At 40.1% G+C, this 25,700-nt stretch overlaps 1 protein-coding gene and 1 pseudogene across 7 annotated transcripts in view; one reads left to right on the top strand and one right to left on the bottom strand.

Annotated features, from left to right (window-relative positions):
• TAFA4 (TAFA chemokine like family member 4) overlaps window positions 1–25,700 on the top strand; it is a 302,837-nt gene that overhangs the window by 123,843 nt on the left and 153,294 nt on the right. The gene's annotated exons all lie outside the window — the stretch shown is intronic.
• LOC129404250 (uncharacterized) lies at window positions 11,853–12,163 on the bottom strand (annotated as a pseudogene).

The raw sequence follows: 25,700 nt of genomic DNA, 5'->3' as shown, positions 1-25,700 counted from the left end.
GCTTAGTTCCATGTCACCTTTGAAGATGCCTTTATCTTCAATATCGTGGAGGGTTTTGCCGACCTTGTCTTCAATGTACCTTATGGTTTGTGTTCTAATGTTGAGGTCTTTAATCCATTTTGATCTGACTTTTGTGCATGGTGTCAGGTCGAGGTCTAAGCCCATTTTTTTGCATGTGGTTGTCCAGTTGTGCCAGCACCATTTGCTAAAGAGGCTTTCCTTTCTCCACTTCACATCTCTTGCTCCCTTATCAAAGATTAGATGATCGTACATTTGGGGTTGTGTGTAGGGATATTCCACCCTGTTCCATTGGTCTACGGCTCTGCCTTTGTTCCAGTACCATGCTGTTTTAATTGTTACTGCTTTGTAGTGAAGTTTGAGGTTGGGGAGGGTGATGCCTCCCATCGACTTTTTCCCAAGAATTGTTTTAGCTATCCTTGGACGTTTGTTGTTCCATATGAATTTTAGGATTGCTTGATCCATTTCTTTGTTTTTTTTGTTTTTTCTTTTTAATTTTATTTTATTAAATCACCGTGTGGAAGATTACAATGCTTCCGGGCTTAGGTCTCAGTTATACAATGCTGAAACAACCATCCCTTCACCAGTGCCCATATACCACCACCAAAAAAAAAAAAAAAACCCACACAGTACACCTCCCATCCCGCCACCCCACCCCCTACCTTGTAACTGATAAGTTTCATTTTACATTCTGTTTACTTTGGTTACATTCAATATTTCAACACAAACCTCAAACCTCACTATTGCTGTTAGGAGTACCCCACTAGATTCAGACTTACTGTGAAGACAAATAAGGTCCCGCGGACACGCGGTTTTGAATTTCTGTACTTTAAAAAGAAGTCCAGGGAGATTTCTTCCAGATATTAGATAATTGCAGGCTTGAAAACCCAATCTGTGGTCGTCTTAATATGGCGGCCACCGCGCCCTTCATCCCCGGAGAGAAAGAGGCGAGAGAGAGAAATACCTTTCCCCTCCTGGGCAGGCACGGGGCCGAGGCTTAGTTCTCAGGCTGGAGACATTCTGCGAGGAGTTGCTCATGCCAAAAGAGGTTTTTCTGGGTCTGGATTCATGCTTGTGCAGCTGCGGAGAGGCCGCACATGTGTGCGGCCCCCGGGATCACATCTCAGCGGTGGGAGGGGCCGGTGCCTCCCACCTTCCCAAGAGCACCCTCGTGTCCTTTTGCTGCAGTTTTTGTCGTAAATCCCATCTGTGGTCGTCTTAATATGGCGGCCACCGCGCCCTTCATCCCCGGAGAGAAAGAGGCGCGAGAGAGAAATACCTTTCCCCTCCTGTGCAGGCACGGGGCCGAGGCTTAGTTCTCAGGCTGGAGACATTCCTTGATCCATTTCTTTGAAGAATGTCATGGGTATCCTGATAGGGATCGCATTGAATCTGTATAATGCTTTGGGGAGTATTGCCATTTTGACAACATTGGTTCTCCCTATCCACGAGCAGGGTATATGTTTCCATTTTCTCATGTCCTCTTTGATTTCATGGAGTAGCGTTTTGTAGTTTTCTTTGTAGAGGTCTTTTACTTCCTTGGTTAAGCTGATTCCGAGGTACTTGATTTTCTGGGGCACGATTGTGAATAGGATTGCTTTTTTCATGTCCCTTTCCTCTGCCTCATTGTTTGCATATATGAAGGCCATGGATTTTTGGGTATTGATTTTGTAGCCTGCAACTTTACTGTATAAGTCTATCGTTTCTAAGAGTTTCTTAGTAGAGGCTTTAGGCTTCTCTAGATATAGTATCATATCGTCTGCAAATAGCGAGAGTTTGATTTCTTCCTTTCCTATCTGGATGCCCTTAATCTCTTTCTCTTGTCTAATAGCTATTGCAAGTACTTCCAGTACTATATTGAAGAGGAGTGGTGAGAGTGGGCATCCTTGTCTTGTGCCTGATCTCAGAGGAAAGACCCTTAGTTTTTCCCCGTTGAAGATAATGCTTGCCGTAGGCTTGTGATAGATGGCTTCGACTATCTTGAGGAAAGTTCCTCCAAACCCCATTTTGGCGAGGGTTTTCATCATGAAAGGATGTTGGATCTTGTCAAATGCTTTCTCTGCATCTATTGATATGATCATATGGTTTTTATCTTTACTTTTGTTGATATGCTGGATTATGTTGATTGATTTCCGAATGTTAAACCATCCTTGCATCCCCGGGATGAATCCCACTTGGTCGTGATGTATGATCTTTTTGATGAGTTGTTGGATACTGTTTGCTAGTATTTTGTTGAGGATCTTCGCATCGGTGTTCATCAGGGATATTGGTCTGTAATTTTCTTTCTTAGCGGTGTCTTTGTTTGCTTTTGTTATTAGGGAGATGTGTGCTTCATAGAAACTGTTTGGGAGACTTCCTGTTTTTTCAATTTCCTGGAAAAGTTTGAGGAAAACAGGCAACAGTTCTTTAAATGTTTGGAAGAATTCGCCAGTGAATCCATCTGGGCCTGGGCTTTTGTTTTTGGGGAGGTTTTTGATTACAGTTTCAATTTCCTTAACATTGATGGGTCTATTCAGGTATTCCAAGTCTTCTTTGTTCAGTCTTGGGAGATTGTAGGAATCGAGGAATCCATCCATTTCTTTTAGGTTCTTCTGTTTTGTGGCATATAGACTTTTGAAGTGGTCTCTAACGATGTTTTGAATCTCACTGGTTTCTGTTATGATGTCCCCCTTTTCGTTTATGATTAGATTTATTAGGGTTCTCTCTCTTTCTTTCTTTGTGAGTCTTGCTAGCGGTTTATCAATCTTATTTATTTTCTCGAAGAACCAGCTCTTTGTTTCATTGATCTTTCGGATTGTCTTTTTGGTTTCCATGTCATTAATTTCTGCTCTATTTTTTATTATTTCTTTCCTTCAATCTGGTTTGGGTTCCTTTTTCTGGTCCTTTTCTAAGGTCTTGAGTCGTGAAGTCAAGCTGTCTATGTGGGCCCTTTCTTCCTTCCTGAGGAATGCTTGTAGAGCTATAAATTTTCCCTTATCACGGCTTTAGCTGCGTCCCATAGGTTTTGGCAGCTCATGTCTTCATTCTCATTTGTTTCTAAGTATTTTTTGATTTCTTCCTTGATTTTCTTCCTGACCCCCTCATTGTTCAACATTGAATTGTTTAATTTCCAAGTGTTTGATTTGATTCTCCGTGTCAGTGAGTAGTTAGCTTCTATCTTCAGCGTATCATGGTCTGAGAAGATGGTTGATACAATTTCTATTTTTCCGATTCTATTGAGGTATTTTCTGTGGCCCAGTACATGGTCTATTTTAGAAAATGTTCCGTGTGCACTGGAAAAGAATGTGTATTCTTTCTTTTTGGGGTGTAAGACCCTGTATAGGTCTATTAGGCCTCTCTCTTCAATTTCTTCTTTCCCAGTCAGTGTTTCCTTGTTGAGTTTTGTTCTTGTCGATCTATCTTGAGGCGATAAGGCCGTATTGAAGTCTCTGACTACTATTGTGCTGTTAGTGATATCCTCTTTGAAGTCTGTTAGGAGTTGTTTTAAATATTTAGCTGGTCGCTCATTAGGTGCATATATGTTTAAGAGTGTGATTTCTTCCTGTTGTACATATCCCTTGATAAATAGAAAATGACCTTCGCTGTCCCATTTAATCTTTTTCAACCTGAAATCTATGTTGTCGGATATTGGGATGACCACTCCAGCTATTTTAAGGGGGTTGTTTGCTTGCAGGATTGTTTTCCATCCTTTGACTTTGAGTCTATGTTTACTGTTTGTTCAGGTGAGTTTCTTGCAGACAACAGAATGTTGGGTTTAATTTCCGGATCCATTTTGCCACTCTGTGTCTCTTGATAGGTGCATTTAGGCCTTTGACATTGAGAGAGATTATTATGATGGGGTTTTGTGTCATCTTTCTGTGGGATTTGTTGTTCTTATGGGGCCCCTACTTGTCTCACAGTAGCCCCTTTAGTCCTTCTTTCAAGTTTGGTTTTGAGTCTATGAAGTTCCTGAGCTGTTGTTTGTCCGAGAAGTAATGTATGTTTCCTTGGAGTTTGAGTGAGAGTTTGGCCGGATAAAGTATTCTTGATGAGGCATTCATTTCATTGAGTTTTTTCACTATGTCCCACCATTGTCTTCGGGCTTGGAGGGTTTCCTCTGACAGGTCTGTTGCAAATCTGAGGGGTGCTCCTTTGTATGTGATTTCCTTCTTTGACCTTGCTGCTTGCAGAATTGTGTCTCTATCCATAGCATCCGTCATTCTGACTATGATATGCCTTGGAGTCTTTTTATTCGGGTCTCTTTTTGCTGGTACTCTTCGGACTCCTTGGATCTGGATGCCTGCCTTCTCCAGCTCTGGGAATTTCTTAGCAATGATGTTTTTGACTGTGTTTTTTTCATTGGGGTTACTTCCCTGTGGTTCTGGTACTCCAATGATTCTAATGTTGTTCCTCTTGAAGTCATCCCCCAGGGCTCTGACTTGTTCTATAGCCATTTTGAGGTCTTTGGCCATGACTTGTTGTTGTCTATAAGCTTTCTGTAGCTCATTTTCTAGGTCGCTGATTCTGTCTTCGGCTGTAGTCATTCTACTGTTGAGGGCATCTAATGAGATTTTTACTTGATCTACTGATTCCTTTATTTGTGTGACTTCTATTCGTAGGTTTGAAATTTCTGCTCTCATTTCTTCCTGCATTTTCTTGGTAGACCGTTGCAGTGCTTCATTCATCTCCTCCCGTAACTTATTGGATGTCTGTTCCATGGTTGCTTGTACTAGGTCGACTCTCCTCCTGATTTCCTCTCTGAATTGTTTATCTGAGAGGTCGTAGATGTGAGTAGCCCCTGATGATGTTTCTGGAATCTTTTCATTTCCCTCTCTTGGTGGAGGGGATTTTCGCCGCTTCTTCATCTTGATATGGAAGTGTAGGGTCTGAGCTTTGTGGTTCTTTATTCCTGCTCCCTCTTGTTGTGGGAAGGAGGGTTTCTGTTTGTGCTAAGCTTCCCTTATTCAGTGGTAGGTTGTGTAAAGTTAGACTAAGTTAATGGGTGTTTTGCATAGGTGGTTGAGATGATTAAAGTGATTTTCAAAGAAATAGACAATACCTATTGTGCCAAGGTCAGAGATAATATCTGTGGAGATAATATGTGCGGCCGAGTTAGGGGCTGCAGCTCTGACAGGAGGCCACGTCCACTTTGAGACCACGGCCACTGAGATACAGGACACGCCCCCAGAATCTTCCTGGCAGAGTCGCAATTTCTCGCAGGTCCGCGGAGCGCAGGGAAGCGTTTCCCGGTCAGTCCTCACCTGTTCAAGACGCGTGAGATGGGGCGGCGCTGGGCTTGATTGGCCGCGGTGGCAAAGTGGGGGAGGATGCAGAGAAGCCCAAGCCGGCCTAGGAGTTAATTTTTTTAAAATAATTTTTATTAGTGAATCACCATGATGTGCAGTTACAGACTTACAAACTTTTGTGCTTACATTTCAGTCATACAATAATCAAGTACCTATGCCTCCACTAGTGCCCATTCTCCACCATCAATGATCCTATGTCTGTCCCCCTCTTTCTGACTCATTTCACTTAACATGACATTCTCCATGTCGATCCACTTATATGCAAATTTCATAACTTCATCCTTTCTAACAGCTGCATAGTATTCCATTGTGTAGATGTACCAAAGTTTCTTTAACCAGTCATCTGTTCTTGGGCACTCTTTTTTTTTCCAGATTCTGGCTATTGTAAACAGTGCTACAATGAACATACAAGTGCAGATGTCATTTTTACTATACTTTTTTACATCTCTGGGATATATTCCCAGAAGTGGTATTGCGGGGTCAAGTGGGAGCTCAATTTCTAATATTTTGAGAAGCACCATACTTTTTTCGAAAAGGGTTGAACCAATTGGTGTTCCTACCACCAGTCAAGGAGAATTCCTTTCTCCCCATATCCTTGCCAACACTAATTGCTTTTGTTCTTTTGGATATGTGTCAGCCTCTGTGGTGTGAGATGATATCTCATTGTTGTTTTGATCTGCATCTTCCTGATTATAAGTAATGAAGGTTTTTTTTTCGTGTGCCTTTTGACCATTTGTATTTCTTCTTTGAGAAAGTTTCTGTTCAGAGACCCTAGGCCTCTCTCACGCGTCTCACTCCCTGCGGCGGCGGCCTTGACTTTCCCTACCCGCCTGATCAGGTAACTTGGGACGTTCCGTCGGAGACCCAGCCCCCTGCCAAAGAACACAGCGATCTCCCCCACGCTCGCGCTTGGGGTCTGGAGACCCCAGGCCCCTCTCACGCGTCTCACTCCCTTCAGCGGTGGCCTTCACTCTCCCTCCCCACCAGGGTTTTAGGGGCGTGGCCACATGTCAGGGGGTGTGGCCTCCTTTTTTCTCACGGCCAAAAAGTTTTTTCCCACTCATTGCATTGTGCTTTGGCCATAATTGACAGAATCTATTCCTCTGAGGAATACCCTCATCATCTTAGTCACTATATGTTAACAGTCAACTGACCTAGCCTATCCTAATTTTACAAAAAGTATTAGTGAACACATCAAGCTGCACATAAAAGTCCTTTGTAAACAGATCATAGCCCCACGCTTTCTCTTGAGAGTCCTCTTTAGCTAAGGAGAGCTCTTAACAGTAAAACCCAAAACAACATGAAGAAACAGCGAAAATACCCACCACCAACAGATTTGGAAGGGAGGGTCTCAGCAACCCCAGCAATGGCTCCCCAGAAATACAGTCTCCTCTCTGATAAAGATTTCAGAGAGGAAATCGTGAAGATGGTTGAAGAACTTAAAGAAACTATGGAGTGAACATCCAATAAATTAAGGGAGGATATGAATGCAGCATTGGAACGATCCACCAAGATAATCCAGGAAGAAATGAGAGCAGAAATTTCAAAGCTACGAACAGAAGTCACACAACTAAAAGAATCAGTAGACGAAATAAAAAAACTCAGTAGGAGCCCTTAACAGTATAATGACTACTGCCGAAGAAAGAATCAGTGATCTTGAAGATGAGCTGCAGAAAGCATATAGGCAACAACAAATAATGGCAAAAGATCTCAAAATGGCTCTAGAGCGAATTAGAGTCCTAGGGGATGACCTTAGGAGAAACAACATAAGAATCATTGGAGTACCAGAACCACAGGGGACCAATCCTAACGAAAAAAAACACAATTAAAGACATCATTGCTAAGAAATTCCCAGAGCTAGAAAATATGGACATCCAGATCCAAGGAGTCCGAAGGGTACCAGCTAAAAGGGACCCAAATAAAAAATCCCCAAGGCATATCATAGTCAGAATGATGGATGCTATGGATAGAGATACAATACTGCAAGCAGCAAGATCAAAGAAGGAGATCATATACAAAGGAGCACCCCTTAGATTCACAGGAGACCTATCAGAAGAAGCCTTCCAAGCCCAAAGACAATGGTGGGATATAGTGAAAAAACTCAATGAAATGAATGCCTCACCAAGAATACTTTACCCGGCTAAACTCTCAATTAAACTTGAAGGAACTATACACTATTTCACGGAGAAACAACAGCTCAGGAACTTCATAGACTCAAGACCAAATTTAAAAGAAGGACTCAGAGGGCTACTATAAGACAAGGAAAATAACCTACAAGAACAACAAACCCTACAGAAAAATGGCACAAAATCCCATGACAATAATTTCTCTTAATGTGAATGGTCTAAATGCACCAATCAAGAGGCACAGAGTGGCAAAATGGATTCGGAAACTAAACCCAACTTCCTGCTGCCTACAAGAAACACATCTGAATAGTCAAAACAAACACAGACTCAAAATCAAAGGATGGAAAACAATCCTGCAAGCAAACAGCTCCTCAAAAAAGCGGGGGTGGCCATACTAGTATCCGACAACATAGATTTCAGGCTGAAAAAGATTAGAAGGGACAGCGAAGGTCATTTCCTATTCATCAAGGGATATGTACAACAGGAAGAAATCACACTATTAAACGTATACGCACCTAATGAACAACCAGCTAAATACTTAAAAGAACTCCTAACAGAATTTAAGGAAGACATAACTAGCACCACGATAGTAGTAGGAGACTTCAACACTGCTTTATCACCTTTGGATAGATCGACAAGAACAACACTCAGCAAGGAAACAATGGCTCTGAAGGAAGAAATGGAAGAGACAGGGCTAATAGACCTATACAGGGCTATACACCCCAAAAAGAAAGAATACACATTCTTTTCCAGTGCACATGGATCCTTTTCCAAAATAGACCATGTTCTGGGTCACAAATTATACCTTAATAGAATCGGGAAGATAGAAATTGTGTCAACTATCTTCTCAGATCATGATGCACTGAAGATAGAAGTTAAACACGCACAGATGCGGAGAACCAAATCAAACACTTGGAAATTAAACAACTCACTATTGAACAATGAGTGGGTCACGAAGGAAATCAAGGAAGAAATCAAGAGATACCTCGAAACAAATGAGAATGAAGACACAAGCTATCAGAACCTATGGGACTCAGCTAAAGCTGTGTTAAGGGGAAAATTTATAGCTCTGCAAGCTTTCCTCAGAAAGGAAGAAAGGGCCTATATAGATAGCTTGACTTTGCAGCTCAAGATCTTAGAAGAGGACCAGCAAAAGGAACCCAAACAAGATTGAAGGAAAGAAATAGTAAAACTTAGAGCAGAAATGAATGATATGAAAACCCAAAAAACAATCCAAAAGATTAATGAAACAAAGAGCTTGTTCTTCAAGAAAATAAATAAGATTGATAAACCACTAGCAAGACTCACAAAGAAAGAAAGAGAGAAAACCCTAATAAACCGAATCAGAAATGAAAAGGGGGGCATCACAACAGAAACCAAGGAGATTCAAAAGATCATCAGAGACTACTTTGAAAATCTGTATGCCACGAAACAAGAGAACCTAAAAGAAATGGACGAATTACTTGATTCCTACAATCTCCCAAGAGTGAACCAAGAAGACTTGAAATACCTGAATAGGCCCATAAATATCAAGGACATCGAAACTGTAATCAACAGTCTCCCCAAAAACAAAAGCCCAGGTCCAGACGGATTCACTGGCGAATTCTTCCAAACATTTAAAGAAGACTTGTTGCCAGTTCTCCTCAAGATTTTCCAGGAAATTGAAAAGACAGGAACCCTTCCGAACAGTTTCTACGAGGTACATATCTCCCTAATACCAAAAGCAAACAAAGACACCGCTAACAAATAAAACTATAGACCAATATCCTTGATGAACACCGGTGCGAAGATCCTCAACAAAATACTAGCAAATAGAATCCAACAACTCATCAAAAAGATCATACACCATGACCAAGTGGGATTCATCCCGGGGATGCAAGGATGGTTTAACATTCGGAAATCAATCAACATAATCCAGCATATCAACAAAAGTAAAGATAAAAACCATATGATCATATCAATAGATGCAGAGAAAGCATTTGACAAGATCCAGCACCCATTCATGATAAAAACTCTCACCAAAATGGGCTTTGGAGGAACTTTCCTCAAGATAGTCAAAGCCATCTATCACGAACCGATGGCAAGCATTATCATCAATGGAGAAAAACTAAGGGCCTTTCCCCTAAGATCGGGGACAAGACAAGGATGCCCACTCTCACCACTTCTCTTTAATATAGTACTGGAAGTATTAGCAATAGCCATCAGGCAAGAAAAAGATATTAAGGGGATTCAGATCGGAAAGGAAGAAATCAAGCTCTCACTATTCGCAGATGATATGATACTATACCTAGAGAAGCCTAAAAGCTCTAGTAAGAAACTCTTAGAAACAATTGACCTGTACAGTAAAGTTGCATGCTATAAACTCAATACCCAAAAATCCATGGCCTTCCTATATGCAAACAATGAGACAGAGGAAAGAGACATGAAAAAAGCAATCCCGTTCACAATCGTACCCCAGAAAATCAAATAATTTGGAATCAGCTTAACTAAAGAAGTAAAGGACCTCTACAAAGAAAGTTTCTGTTCATTTCATTGCCCCATTTTCTGATGGGATTGGGTGTTTTCTTTTTGTAGAGTTCAACCAGGGCCTTGTATATCCTTGATTTCCACCCCTTATCAGATAGGTATTGGGCGAATATCCTTTCCCATTCTGTAGACTGTCTTTGTTTTCTGGTCAGTGTATCTTTGAAGGTACAGAAGCTTCTTAGTGTAAGGTAGTTCCATATGTTAATCTCTGTTTTCACTTGCTTGGTCAGTGGCATGTCATCTTTTTTTTTATTCTCTTTTTACTTTATTTATTTATTTTTTAAATTTATTTTTAAATTAGTGAGTCACAGTGAGGGTACAGTTACAGATTCACACATTTTCATGCTTTTTTTCCCCTCATGCAATGTTTAAGAGCCCATCCCTCCACCAGTGTCCATTCTCCACCACCCATGAACACAATATCCCTCCCACCCTCCTGTCCCATCCCCCCCACCCCCACCCTGCCTCTGTAGCAGGGCATTCCAACTTGATATCTCTCTTTCCTTTTGGGTGTTGTGGTTCCAAATAAGGGTATTGAGTGGTTATCCTGTTCAGTCTCTAGTCTACTTTCAGCACGCATCTCCCTTCCCACGCAGGATCTCTAATCACATATTACTTGGTGTTCCCCTCTCTATCTGGGATGACTTTCCCCCAGCGTGTGAGGCAAGCTTCCAAGCTATGGAGCCAACCTTCTGGTATTATATACTACTATTCTTGGGTATTAGTCTCCTACTCTGTTGTTCTATATTCCACAGATGAGTACAGTCTTTCTATGTCTGTCCCTCTCTTTCTGGCTCATTTCACTTAGCATGATACTTTCCATGTTGATCCACTTATATGCAGAGTTCATGACTTCATGCTTTCTAACTGCTGCATAGTATTCCATTGTATAGATGTACCAAAGTTTCTTTAACCAGTCATATGTTCTTGGGCACTCGGGTTTTTTCCAGATTCTGGCTATTTTAAACAGTGCTGCAATGAACACATAAGTACAGATATCATTTCGACTATACTTTTTTGTTTATCCAGGATATATTCCCAGAAGTGGTATTGCTGGATCAAATGGAAGCTCCGTTTTTGAGAATCGTCCATATTGTTTTCCAAAGGGGCTGGACCAGTCGGCATTCCCACCAGCAGTGGAGAAGGGTCCCCTTCTCTCCACATCCTCTCCAACAGCGATTGCTTTTGTTCTTTTGGATGTGTGAGTGCATGTCATCTTTAAAGACACCTTTAGCTTCAATATTGTGGAGAGTTTTGCTGACCTTGTTTTCAGTGTACCTTATGGATTCTGGTCTGATGTTGAGGTCTTTAATCCATTTTGATCTGGATGTCACACTTTCTTATATCTGAGTTGTATTCTATGAAGTAGTGTTCCACATACATCCTTATTTATCCACTCCTCTACATCACTATTTGTCCACTGGATTGTTTTCAGATCTTGACTATTGTATATAGTGCTGCAATGAACATAGATGTGTACATATTTTTTTGTTATTGTTTTTTGTATTCTTTGGATAGATAATAGCAAGAAGAATTGCTAGATCATATAGTAATTCTATTAAAATTTTTTCTTATTAATATTCATTTTCACTCTGTCATTTCTATTCCTCTGTCCCTCTTGGAGAGCCCAGCAAGCTACCGAGGGTATTCCGCCCGCACAGCAGAGCCTGGCAAGCTCCTCGTGGCATATTCTATATGCCAGAAACAGTAACAACAAGTTTCACTATGGAGACATCACTGGTGCCCGCTTGAGCAAATTGAAGAACAACGGGAGGATAGTGCTACAGTGCAAATACTGAGACAACTATTTTCCCCAGCTCGGAAAAGTTCAGAAAGATGAGTGTACAGGGCAGAGGAGACTCAGGAGAAATAGCTATGGAAGCTGGAGACAACTCCTTCACATGGAGAGGAGGATGGCAAAGGCCACCATCCGGAAGAAGAGCCCCATGGCCTCCCAGAAGGCAAAGCCCAGCATGGGGGAGAACAAGAGCTGTTGCTTCAGGGTGGGTTCCAGGCATCACCAAGGATGGGCTTCAAAACACAGTCCCGACCCCAGCTCCCGAGCCAGCTGCCCCCACTGTGGCAGCCCCAGCCCCAGTGAACTGGGCTGCTGTGTCAGTGTCCCTAGATATGGCACTGGTTTGGAAGCTGAGGAGCATGTCAGGTGAGGTCAGGGGACATGGGCCACCAAGCTACTGTGGCTCTCATCTGCCTCTGGTCCTTTCAGCACTGAAGCAGACAGTGATCTGCTCAACGTCGGGAGATGCTTCTGACCTCCCAGGAACTGGGTGGAGACATATATTTCCAAGACATAACGAGAGGATGGCAGGAAAACTGCTCCAAAGGCGATTTTATTAATAGAAGACACAGAGGGCTGTTTTAATTGTTTGAGAAGTCTCTGTGCTATTTTTCATAGACATTGACCTTTAGCTAGAGTCTCACCTTATTGCGTTTCCTCTAGGATAGTTTGCTTCTGGACTTTGTGATAGAGGCCATGCTCACTGATCTGATCCGAAGTCTTATTGTCATTTTGGTTTGCATTTTCCTGGTAAAAGATGCTGAACACTTTTTTTTTTTTACCTGCCTGTTAGCCATCTGTATGCTTTCTTCAGGGGAAGTGTCTGATCAGCTATTCTCCCCCATTTTTGATTGGTTATAGTTTTGTATTTTTGTTGTTGCTAAGTTTTGGGATGCTTTACATATTTTGAACATTAGTTCTTTCTTGGATATATGATTGAAAATATTCTCTCCAATTCAGTAGTCGTAGTTTCTTTAGCAGTGCTTAATATAGTCCTATTTGATTTGCTTTTTGTTTTCTTTGTCAGTGGAGTGGAATAACTCTAAAGTTAATGTCAAAGAGAATTTTTCCTATGTTTTCCTCAGTGTATTTTACCAATTTATGTGTAACATCAGATCTGTAGTCCTCTCTCAGTTAACCTTTGTGTATGCTGTGAGATAGTGTTTCCTTTTCAAGTTAACCATTTGTCATTCACTTAAGTTCTTGGGTCTTTTGTTATAAATTAAGTGTGCATATATATGAGGATTGACTTATGTGCTCTCAATTCTATTCTATTGCTCTCAATTCTATTCTATTGGTCTGTTTTTATTTCATTAATACAGTTATAATTACTATAGTTTTATAGGTTACACCAAAATCAGGGATTGCAGTGCTTCTTTCTTTTTTTCCCCCTAGGATTGATTTGATTAGTTAGGGATTTTCTTGGTTCCATTCAAATTTTGGCAGTATTTGTTCTATGTACTTGAAGAATGCCATCGGAATTTTGGTAGGCATTCCATTGAACCTTTATAATGTTTTGTATAGGTTGGTCATTTTATCAGTGGCCTTTCTTCAAATTCATGAACATGGAGTATTCTTCCAGTTATTTTTGTGCAGTCTTTAAGGTTTTATATGTATAATACCATATCATATGCAAATAGTGATAGCTTGACTTTTGTCTTTTCAATTTGAATCCCTCTAGGTTCCCCTCCACCCCAATCGTTGAAGCTAGAATTTCCTATATTGTGTTGAATAGTTGTGGTAACAGTGGGCTACTTTGCTTTGTGCATCATCTTAGGGAAAAACTTTTATATACCTGCCATTAGGTACAATGTTAGCTGTGTGTTTGTTTCATCTTATCACTTTTTTTTTTATTGAGGAAAGTTTCTTTTAAAAAAGTCACTTTTATTAGTGACTTTTTTAAAAGAAACTTTAAAAGTTCCTTTTAAAAGTTCCTTTAAAAGTTCACTTTAAAAGTTCCTTTTAAAGCAGTTTTCTTGAGGGTTTTTAAACAATCTTAAATGGGTGTTAATTTTTTTCTTTGTGGGCCATACACAGAGGTGCTCAGGACCTATTCCTGAACCTACACTCAGGGGTCACTTCTAATGGTGCTCAAGGGTCTTTATGGGTGTTAGGGATGAAATCCGGATCAGCTGCATGCAAGAAGTGCCTTACACACTGTAGTATCTCTCTGGCCGGGGATGTTAAAAGTTCTCAAAAGCTTTCTATTGATATCCTCTATGACTTAAATTTTTCCCTCTGTTGATATAGTGTAATACATTGACATATAATAAAGCATCCGTGCACCCCCCAAGTAAATCCTCTTTAATAATGGCATATAATTCTTCTAATGTATCATTGAATTCACTATATATTGTTGAATTCAATTTGCTAAGATTTTATTGAGAATCTTTCCATTTTTGCTCATCAAGGACTTTAGTTTGTATTTTTGTTTCTAGTGGTGTTTTTTTGATAGTATTGGAATCATAAAACACCACGAAAAGCAATTGCTGTTATTTCAGTTATCTGGAAGAGCTTGAAAAAGGTGGGTAACAGCTCTCTTTGAAGGTATCGAAGAACTTACTGGTAAATCTGTCTGAATCTCTGTTTTTCAGGAGACTTTTGATTACTGTTTCAATTTCCACACTAGTATTTGTTCTGATTAGGTTTTTCTCTTTACTCACGACTCACGATTCAGTATTGGTAAGTTGTTTTATAAAAATACATCCTTCTGGGTTTTTCATGTAATGGTATGAGTTATTCATGATAACCTCATATGACCTTTTGTATTTTATGGCATTGCTTATAACTTTTTCCTTTTAATTTTGATCCAATTGATTAGTTTTCTCTCTCTCTCTCTCTCTCTCTCTCTCTCTCTCTTTCTCTTTTAATGAGTCTAGCTAAGGGCTTGTCAAAATAGCTTATTCTTGATATAAAGCCTATGGACCATTGCCCTCATTATGTTCTATATTTATTTTTGGTTGCTGTTACTGAAAAGATGCACATGACTGCATTTGGGGGGTATGAGGTACTGGGGATGAAGCTAGAGCTTCTTACTTGAAGACACGTGCTTGCCACTCTAGTCATATCCCTGATGTTTCATAGTTAAACTTTTAATTTATAAAAGGAAATCAGTTCTCTTTGCCATAGGAACCCATTATATTAAAATAATAATTGCCAAATATTTAAAAAATAAAACTGTATTACAGTGATCTTTGAGCTTCTAGTAATGTATTAAAAAGATCTTGATCTTTGTCTAATAGCTACTCTAGTAACAAAGAAATAGTATTTCAATATATGTATAAGAACTGGTGTGTATGGGGGATAGAAATGTTTATTACTTTTATTGATAAAACTGAACAAAATTTACTTCACTAAACAGTTTATTTGGTGAGAGCCTGAGACTTAAATCTGCTCATTGCCTTGCACAGAGTAGGTGTGCAGATGGCTCTTTAATTGGTGACTCAATACCATTTTATAGCTCCTTACCATTTGCTTTGCATTTTTTAAGTAGTCAATATTTATTTTTAATGAATCATTTCTAGATATAGCTCAGTCAACCACAAGTAAGCAAGTATATTTTCAAGGCTGTCCATAGGAAAAGAAAAGTGAACATAATACATTTTTATTTTGTTAACATGAGGCTCAACAGGATTTCAAAATTAATACCAGTAAAGCTTTTCTACAGGCAGTTTCTATCACAGATTTACTGGAGAAGCACTTGCAAATATCTCTGTAAGTGATGGATTTGACAGCAGTGACTTTAAATAGAAGACTGAGGGCTATTAGATACTTACCATGGCTTAAACATGTCAATATTTTCTCATTTTTCTTTTGGATGAAAAGTTATATATGGGAAAATCACCTAATGATGTGTAGTTATTGGGCATGGCTTCAGTCTTTGTAGTAAGATTAAATTCAAGGTGGCAGTGGTATGGATTTCAGGGGTGGGTACCTAAAGAAATCATACAATTTATAATGCACGTCCTCTAGGACTTTTATCTTGAATAAAATAATAAAATGAAATTGTCTTCATTTTTCATAAATCTACTACCGTCAGCTCTTATTGTTGCTTTGATGTAGGCTTATTTCTTCAGGATCATCTCTCATTTGTACCTAATTTAATGGTTGGTATATTTTGGCAGTAGATCAGAAGTTATCGATTTGGGGCTGTGCTTTTCAGCCGAGTGTTGGCATTGTAAAATTTTAAAAATGTTTTAATTTATAAATATTGACTTGAAATAGCCACACAATAGTGAGTAAAATAATTTTGGGGACCATTTGCACAGTACTTATAAAGTCTATGTATGTTAAATAAATTGGTACCTTCAGTGCTTTAGCATAAACTGTTTATAATGTCCATGGTTCACCAATTTTGAAATGGATTTAAAAATTTTTGATTTTGGAGTGGGCTTGAGATATAGCACAGTGGGTCAGGTGCCTGCAGTGCACACGGCCAACTGGGGTTCAATCCCCGGCATTCCATATGCTTCCCTGAGCCCTGCCAGGAGTAACTCCTGAGTGCAGAACCAGGAAGGAAGCCCTAAGTACTGTTGGTTGTGACCCAGAGTACCACATTTTTTTTTAATTTGGGGGAGTTTATTTCTGAGTTTGTAGATAAAATAGATTTCTGTAAAATTTCATATCTCACTATTTCAAATTTTTGTAGTTGAAAACAAAAAGACAAAATTATATTGTCAGCAAATTATACTTCTAGACAAATATTACAAGCTTTATACTGTTAGAATAATGAACTTTAAATTTGTTACCTAGGAGGTTATCTCTGTTATTGCAAATTTTAATATAGTTTGACAATATTTTTTTTTCCATTTCCCTTCCTTCCCCCTTTCCTTCCTTTCATTGATCTCCTGTGTGAGCTGACTTTGAACAATGAAACCAAGTAGAAGAGTTGTGTATCTCCTTAATGGGAATTTAAGAGTTAATAAGGGTTACCATGTTCTCTTTTTCTTTCTATTGTGACGAGGACCACTGTTCCAGGCACAGGCTACTCCCTGAATTTGTATACTAGAAAGAAGATGGTCTGTGATCAGAGGCATTATTGATGTGTAGTGACATTTGACATAAGTGAGAAATAAACCCTTATAAGCCCCTCTGATTTGGGGCTGCTTGTTATCAGAGTTTAACTTATCCTCTTCTGACTTAATTGCCACACTTAATTGCTCTCTCTAGATTTCTAGAGGAAGTCTGATCACTTAGGGCATATGCATAGGGGATTTGAATTGAACAGTAAGGGGAAAAGGAATGTATTATTAGAGGTGAGACTAGGCCTTGTCATAGGGAAATCACAGAGGTCAGGTGAAGACCTGAAGGTTTACTGATTTGCTGCTTAGGACCTACTTACGGGAGAAAAAGTGGCTTTTGATGGATTAGTCAGTTGGCAATATATTCTTTTGGGAAGATTGTAATTTCGGTAGGCCTGAATATCAAGGCAACTTGGAATTTTAAAAAGTATTTGCTTAAGATGAAGACATTAGCAATGCTGCAGTTTAGAATGACACTTTATTTTGATTGTTTTAGTTTTAGCTCTTGGGGATGGGGGGAGATGGCGCCGTGGGCAGTTCCTAGGTCTACTCTTTTCTAAGAGCCTAGGGATTATTGCTAGTGGTGCTCAGGGGATGAGCTGGTACTGAGGATTAAATAGTAACTAGTCCTGCCTGCAAAGCATGTGCTCAGCCCGTCGAACTATCTCTCTGGTCTCTAGATTGACCATTTTGTTAGCAGGATAAATAGAGAGGGGTGGTGAGACAGGAGACACGAAATGTTTTCAATGACTTGATGTTGGTGGCAACAGTGTGCAGAAATAAGGACCAAAGACCAGCTCGGAGCCATCTAGATAAGAGTCAGCTTTAACAATTTCATCTTGGGTGTAAATTGTTTTGTCTCATGATACTCTGCATTTTTTGTATATATCTTCTTCTTTGCTCTGACTTGTTTCTAATGCCTTTCTTCTCTATGCCATAGGTTTTCAACCCCATCAGACCAGACTCCCCTTTTAGTCTAATAAATATTTTGCTGTACCTCTTTGAAGGCTCACTGCCTCCATTAACAACCTATGTCTCATATAAGTAAGCCCCTCCCCCTTCAACGTGATGCCTTATTCTATTCTTATTCTGTTATAAAGGAGAAACAAAAAAGGAGTAATAAACTAGTCTGTAATTCAGTATGCTAATGCTTAATGACAATGCTATAGGAAACCATGTTATCAGTATTCCAACACTATGTAGAATCTTCTAAACTACACTAATTATAGATGCAAATCAGCCGAGTATGTTAGGCTAGAAAACTGAATACAAAGCAGTCTTTTGTAGGTAATTGTTCTACCTGAAGTGGAGAGCATCCCCTGATAGAGCTCTGAACAAAACTAAACAATTCTCCTTAGATTTACATGGGAGCTCATGCCTACTTTTTTATGCAAAACAGTCAGGCCCTAAGCTTTGATAATTACAAAACAGCCTTTCACCCACATAAACGTCCTACAGGGCTTTAGAACTCACTCACAATTCTGGACAAGTCTCCATTGTGTATAAAACTTCAGGAGCACCACAAGGTATCAAGAATCATTGTTCACCCAATACCAGCGACAATCTGAAATGCTCCATTGTAATATCAGGTTGGAACTCAGCAGTGCTCACTTCCCTGATGAGTGGGTGGTTTCACTTGTGACTCAGCTAATTTTGATATAATTACAGTTTGCTTTTGTTGGGGGAAGTCCACATTACAGTATCACTGGCATGCAGTTCTGTTGGCAGTAACTGGTGGAGGGGAGGGGTACATGTCATTAGAATGGCAGTCCAGGAGATGAAGCTGCTGGCAGAGAAGAAATGGGTGCTTCTGAGTGGGGGTCCCTGGAATTCCATGCTGAACAGGGTTCCTGATCATGGGGGTGAAATCCAGCAGTGCCTCAGTTTGGCACAAGTCAGTGTCCCAAATTGATCCCATCTTTCAGAGATGTGTTATTGGGACACAAAGGTGTGTTATTAAGGCAAATTAGGTGGAGGTTTCACATGCAACCATCTTTGATCAATTCTGGATTTTTCCATTTCTCAACATTCTTGTAAGAAAGTGATTGCTTTAGAATGTCATGTCATTTTTTCTTTCTTCTCTTTTACTCTCTTGGGAAATGACAATGTCAGTTTGATCTTATGAGGATCATGACAATAGGAAAATACAAGACAGTACCTATGACACCTGTCAATGTTACTGTCACTGTCATCCTGTTGCTCATCGATTTGCTCGAGCAGGCACCAGTAACATCTCCATTTGAGATTCGTTGTACTCTGTTTGGCATATCAGATATGCCACGGGTAGCTTGCCAGGCTCTGCCATGTGGTCAAGACACTCTCAGTAGCTTGCCGGGCTCTCCGAGAGGGGCAGAAGAATCAATTGAACCTGGGTTGGCTGCATGCAAGGCAAACACCCTCCCACTGTGCTATTGCTCCAGCTCATGACACCTGTATATTTCTCAAATATCTGTCTATGGACATTTAACCCTGAGTTGGGCATCTTTGCCCTGCATCATGGTTTCTGCCCATGCATGTTTTGCTGCATGTTATGAGCCTCTCCTTTCCTTAACAAAGCCTCTCTGTCCCCTCCAGAGATACAGACCTCCTGGCTGTGTTGCTTTCTTTGTCTCTTAGTTGTCCCTTATTTGAAAGACTAAAAGAAGAAAACAAACCAAGTTGGTGTTTGTTATTGTTATATAGCCACAATGAAGGGATTTAAAACTATCCAGCCTATGGACCAGCTGCTCTGACCAAATAGCCACAGTAAATGAGAGCCAAGATCATGAAATGTGGACAGAAGTCAGGAGATGAGTGTGCTGATATTGTGGTGGACATCTGATGTGTTCAGTTCTCGCCTGCACTGAAGTGGAAGCCACAAGTGCAGGGCCTTCTTGTTTTGTTCACTCTCCTATACCCAATTCTTAGAATAGATTTTGGTTGTGTTAGTATTCCGTAAACAATGATTGAATAAATATTGATGACATTTATATAACACTGATGCCCCATATGCTCTTGACCAGGTCCTGGATGGTAAGCCTTTATAGCAAAAAGCTTAAAAATAGAGTATATTAGATTTGAATATTTAACATTGAGTGGTGGACTATATGATTAGGGTTTATTTGTTATTATCTAGAAAGGACAGAAATGAGCTAATAGTAGAGATGAGCTAAAACATTTTTCTTTTATGTCACTGTTAACATTTTTTAAAGTGGATACTCATGTATGGGAACTAGTAGAAGAACAAGTAGTAGTCACTAGTGAACTTGAGAAGAACTATTCTCCTTAGGAAGACAATGCCTAGTTTCAGATTTCAGCAAAGCTGTTTTCTCTGTTCCTTGACCAGCAGGCATAACTTTAAAATAAAATACTTTTAAATTAAATAGTCTGGAATGCTGCTTTTTTTTTTGTCTTTTTGGGTCACGCCCAGTGATGCTCAAGGGTTACTCTTGGCTCTGCACTCAGGAATTACCCCTGATGGTGGTCAGGGGACCATTGCTGGCAATCAAACCCGGGTCAGCTGCATGCAAGGCAAATGCCCTACCTGCTGTGCTATTGCTCCAACCTTCTCCTTTTTCTTTTTCTTTTTAAATTTTATTTATTTACTTATTTATTTTAATTTTTTTTGCTTTTTGGGTCACTCCTGGAGATGCACAGGGGTTACTCCTGGCTCTGCACTCAGGAATTACTCCTGGTGGTGCTCAGGGGACCATTGCTGGGAATCGAAGCCGGGTCGGCTGCATGCAAGGCAAACACCCTACCTGCTGTACTATCGCTCCAGCCCCGTGGAATGCTGCTTTTTTTGTATGTTTAGAATGTGATTAAATGTTTAAAGTCACTCAAATTCAAAACATTGAAAACCCAATTTATTGTTTTGAGTTATTTGTTAATAATTTTGTAGCAAAATGCTATAGTACTTCTTTTGATGTAATAATTTATCCAGAGACCCAGTTCTTTGAAGTAGAGCTTGGTAGTCTTCTTGAAGTATTGCAGAGAATTCATGGTGTTTCTGGGACTAGACCTTGTGTTTTATTCCTGGTTTCATTTTCATAAAACATATGGCATTTAGAACCAAAGATCCTAGAAGTCTGAATTTCTTGAGGGCAGAATTCATATCACATTTATCGTTAATCGACATGAGGAGTCAAGTCCCTTTCTTTTCCCTGCCTACTGAGCCTTCTGAGACACAAATACAAGACAGAGAATAAGGAAAACATCTGCTTTACTTCTGGTAAAACTGGATTAGAGAATTTTAAGCCTCAGACCTTCAACCTAGATGGATTCCTTATTCTCTCCACATCCTGAGTTTCTGTTGTGGTACTCACACATGCAGAACAAAGTTAGCCAGTGAACCCTTGTGAACTACCATGGCTGAATACAGCTTTTGTCAGACCCCTTCAAGGCAGTAAGGCCAAATCAACAGGTCAGCTGTGAATAAATAAGCCTCGCCTAGGACAGAATTATAGGCTGGGGATGCCAGACTCATCATTTCAACAACCAAATCAATTCCTCCTACTCCCATCAGGAGGACTGAGCATGAGAAGGCAGCTATTTCAAACAAATTCTGTAGAAACACACAGCAAGGAGTATTGTTCTCTCTGAATTATTCATCTGTATTTCTAGCTATCTTGCACAGGACATAATAGGCACTAACAAATGGATAGATCTCACATGTATTTATTTATTGAAGTCTGGTTGCAACAACACATCTTGATTGTGGCTGGATTTAATATAAAATCAGCTGTGTTTGGAATTCAACAATGAAGGGAGTTTTCAGAAATCATCTTTTGGAATAGCATTTCAGTGATTCAGGTAGAAGGAACAAGAGAACAAAGGTCATAGTATTCAGAGAGAGCTAGCAAGTGAGTTATGCTAAAGCAAGTCATACCATTAGAGTGCTCTTTTGCATTGTACAATTCTTCATCGAATAGTAAGCTAGGGTTCAGACAGTAAGTTTCCAAAGAAGAAAGCACTTGAAGTCCTGCTTCAATGTCTGAGTTGTGAAACTGTGGTAATTTAATGGAAAGAAATGGTAACACCCTTGTGGTAAAATCATTTAAAAGATTGGAGTCTCTGTATGCATTACTGATCTTAGGAAAAGTGAGTGATATCTCAGATGCCCTATGATGCTAGAAATCTTACTGTATGAGGAAGGCTACTCATTCTTCTATACGTGTCAGACAGCTCTCTCTACATTGTGTTGTTCAACACTGTTGTGTTTTGGCTGCACTTCAATGCAGGGCACTTCTAGGGCATACATATTTATGATAACTTCAGGCCATCTGCTACTAACTATACTATCAGAATGAAGAACAATCTTCAACTTAAACAAAGCCATTCTCATCACACCAAAGCACTTTTCATAGTATTTATCTTATAATGCACCAGATTTTGTTGTTCTGAACTCACATTGAATTATTACTTGATGATTTTTTTTAAAAAAAGAAATATTCTCCTGCCAACAGCAGCAACAAGGAAGCAAACTTACCGTCTTTTACTTCTGGGCCAATGTACAGGGCTCTAAACATGACAAAGATTCATTTTGACCTTCTGATTTAGCATGTAAATTAGGATACTTGAAGCAGAAGGCTCCATATTTTCTTCCAGTTCATGTGTAATGCCAACAGATTGATATGAATCAAAATGGAATGCTTAGAAGGAGATACCATTTATAAAATGTCAATTAGAGAAAGAGAAAAAGCATATAAAAGTGAGCTATCAATTAGAATAGTTTCTACTGTTGCTTAATGCCACTATTATCATTTTACATGAGAGTGAAATATAACCTAATCTCTGTTCTGCTACTTTGAAAAGCACCATGAATTTAGGCATGTTTTAATTGCATTTATCTGCAAAAATATCTGTATATCCCAATGACTGATTCACATATTGTACCTATAAAACACTGATGATTTTTGGATACTGGGAAAAAAGGTAAATGGGTAAATGATATTTTTGTAAGTAATTAGACTGATTTAGAGACCAATTCAGAATTTATAGGAGTTTCTTCCCACCCAGGAATAAGATGTCAAAGCATGTCCTTGGGCTACTCTGGCCCATTGCATTCTTTTTGGCAGGGCTCAAGAGCTGAGGAAATTATTTACATTTTTGGCCACATCTGGCAGTGCTTAGGGCTTACTCCTGGCACTGTGCTCAGGGGTTAGTCCTGGAAGAGATTAGGGGACCATATGTAGTATGAGGTATTGAATTCATGTTGACTGCATGCATGGCAAATGCCCTACCTGTTGTACTATTGCTCTGGTCCCCTTCTCACATTTTTTTAGTGGCCACATATTTAGGCATTGATATGAGTTGATTCTGTTTCTTGGTCTTAAAAGTTTAAATATTTACTATGCATCTTTTAAGAAAAAGTTTCATAACTTGGTATAGATTATAGTAGTGAGACACTCCCTAGTCAAATTGCAGTGATAGCTTTTGATAGGTATAAAATGCCTTTTTTTCACTGGTGCTGGGAAATATACACTGGTAGAGGGATGGGTGTTGGAATACTGTATGACTGAGCTCCAATTATCCAATTATGAACAGCTTTGTAATGGTCTATCTCACAGTGATTCAATAAAAAAGAAAAAAAGCCTTTTGTGCCACATTGAAATTAGCAGGTATATGTAGTTAGCAAAACAACACAGTTTGTGCTTTGAATGGAAAAAGCTGTACAGTTGAGATTTTTTAATCCCAGTTTTTGTCATATACCACTGAATAGACACCAGTGGGAAAGAGACTAGAGTTATTCCCAACCTAGACATGAAAGCTACACCCGCTGAAACCATCCCCTGCCACCTCCAAAGCCTGCAGCAAAGTCACAAGGATTCCTAGAAACTCAATAAAATAGGAGGCATCACATGAAAGTGTATTTCCTTCATCTTTTGGCCAAGATGGACATGGGTGTGTGAGAAATATTCATGCAAGTGACAGTGCTTGAAAAGAATATTATGTAGACCTTATATCACTACAAAAAAAAACCAAAAAACAAAACAAAACTAATGATTGCAGCATGGTGGGCATTCTGGAAGTTAAATGAAGACAGGTTTGGCTATGAAATTCTTGGACCTTTTTCTTCATTTTTTTCCTTCATTCTTACGTAGTCCAGGATCACACAAAAGCCTGTCTCGGGTGCTCCTGCCTTTAATCGTGTTGCTTGCTGGTGGGTGGGGGCAACCACGTTATGTTGTGAAGTTTGCGCTCTTGGTTGTGATGCTTCTGGAAGTCGAACTCCTTTAGCTGTGCTCAACACAGCGTGCCCTGGAGCTCATATCCTGGCCAAGATGCCAGAATTCCTCTATTGGTCATGGTGCTTCCAGGTGTTCATGTATACATAGTTGTAGTGCAGCGTGGGGACCACTTGTTACTCTGGGCATCACAGAGAGAGGAGCTGCTGGCACTGACAGCAGAATTGTTAGGTGTTTTCCCACATATGCAGCATATGCCTGCAGTTGAACTCAGTGTCTGATGCTCCCAAGGCTGCATACTAAGCCACTGAACTACTCCCCAGGACCTCTGCAACTCTAGAGTCTAAAGCAAATCATCATAGAAACTAACGGTAGGTCCTTTGGTCGTAGGCAGCTGGTGCCTTTTTATGGTGGGGATGGGGAACTCTCAAGCAGTACTCAGGAGGCTCAGGCATCCCTCCTGGTGATTCTCAGCTTTTTGGACCTGTGACTGAATGTGAGGGTCTGAGAATGAAGATGCTGGGCACCAGTGCCCCCTGGCTATGTGTGGGGCTTCCATGGCTGTTTTTGGAGACGCTCTGGGAAACGTACAGTGCTGGGATTGAAACGGGCTGGTTTTATGCAGAGCATGTTCCCTGACCCCTGTAATGTTTCTCCAGGTTCAGCTGTGGCTATTTGACACTTGAAAGTTCAGTGATTCTCTGGAGGACGAGGCAGCTCACATAGAGAAGGGAACACCATCTAAAGTGTGGTTTGAGGACCCGCATGGGATGGGAGATGCGCACTGAAAATAGAATATAGACCAAACACGATGGCCATGCAGTGCCTCTGTTGCAAACCACAGCATCTAAAAGGAGAGAGAGAGATCAAAAGGGAATGCCCTGCCACAGAGGTGGGGTGGGGTGGGGGGATGGGGTGGGAGGGTGGGAGGGATACTGGGAACACTGGTGGAGGAGACTGGGCACTGGTGGAGGGATGTAAACAAAATGCAAACATGAAAGATCATACATTTGTAACTGTAACTCATGGTGATTCACTAATAAATAAATAAAATAAATCATATCAAAAAAAAAAAGAAAGTTCAATGATTTTCTAACTGTGGAGAGAAAACACAGCTTCTGCTCACCTGCTCTCAGACACTTGCCAAACCCATGGTTTGGGGGACAAAACTGATGTTTTAACATTTTGAACTCATAGCTTCACTCTCTTCTTACTTTTATTTTCACTCTCTCATCTCATTAATGGTGGTTCCAACACGTTTAGTCCTGTGTTATATTCTTATTAAATTTGTGGATTATTCACTTGGCAGAACTTGCTCTGCTTTCTAAAGTTTTGACAAGCTTTCAGAAATGCTTTTTTTGTAGTTCTTTTATTTGGGGGGGCTCACCCCTGGCAGTGCTCAGGACTACTCCCAGCTCTGTGGTCAGAAATTGCTCCTGCAAGTGCTTGGGGGAACATGTGGAATGCCAGGGATCGAACATGGATTGATTGCATGCAGGGCAAGTGCCAAGCCTGCTGTACTATAGCTCTGGCCCTTCAAACACATTCTTAACAAAACCCTTCAAATGCAGCCTCCCAGTTTTTTTCAGGCCCTGGAGAGCTGAGCAGCAAATGAAGAGTAAATTTGGTAGAGGGAAGTGTGAATTGCCGGAGAGGGAGCATATCTTTTCAGAGTTTGGGTAAGTTGCTGTGCTGTTCAGTGGCATGAGCTTTTCATATAAACAAAAGCGAGGGATTAGAGAAGATCCATTCCTTGTTTC

The sequence above is a fragment of the Sorex araneus genome, chromosome 4 (assembly GCF_027595985.1).
Source record: "Sorex araneus isolate mSorAra2 chromosome 4, mSorAra2.pri, whole genome shotgun sequence".
Lineage (NCBI taxonomy): Eukaryota > Metazoa > Chordata > Mammalia > Eulipotyphla > Soricidae > Sorex > Sorex araneus.
Note: the sequence above shows the minus strand (reverse complement) of the source record. Positions and strands in the feature narration are given on the sequence as shown.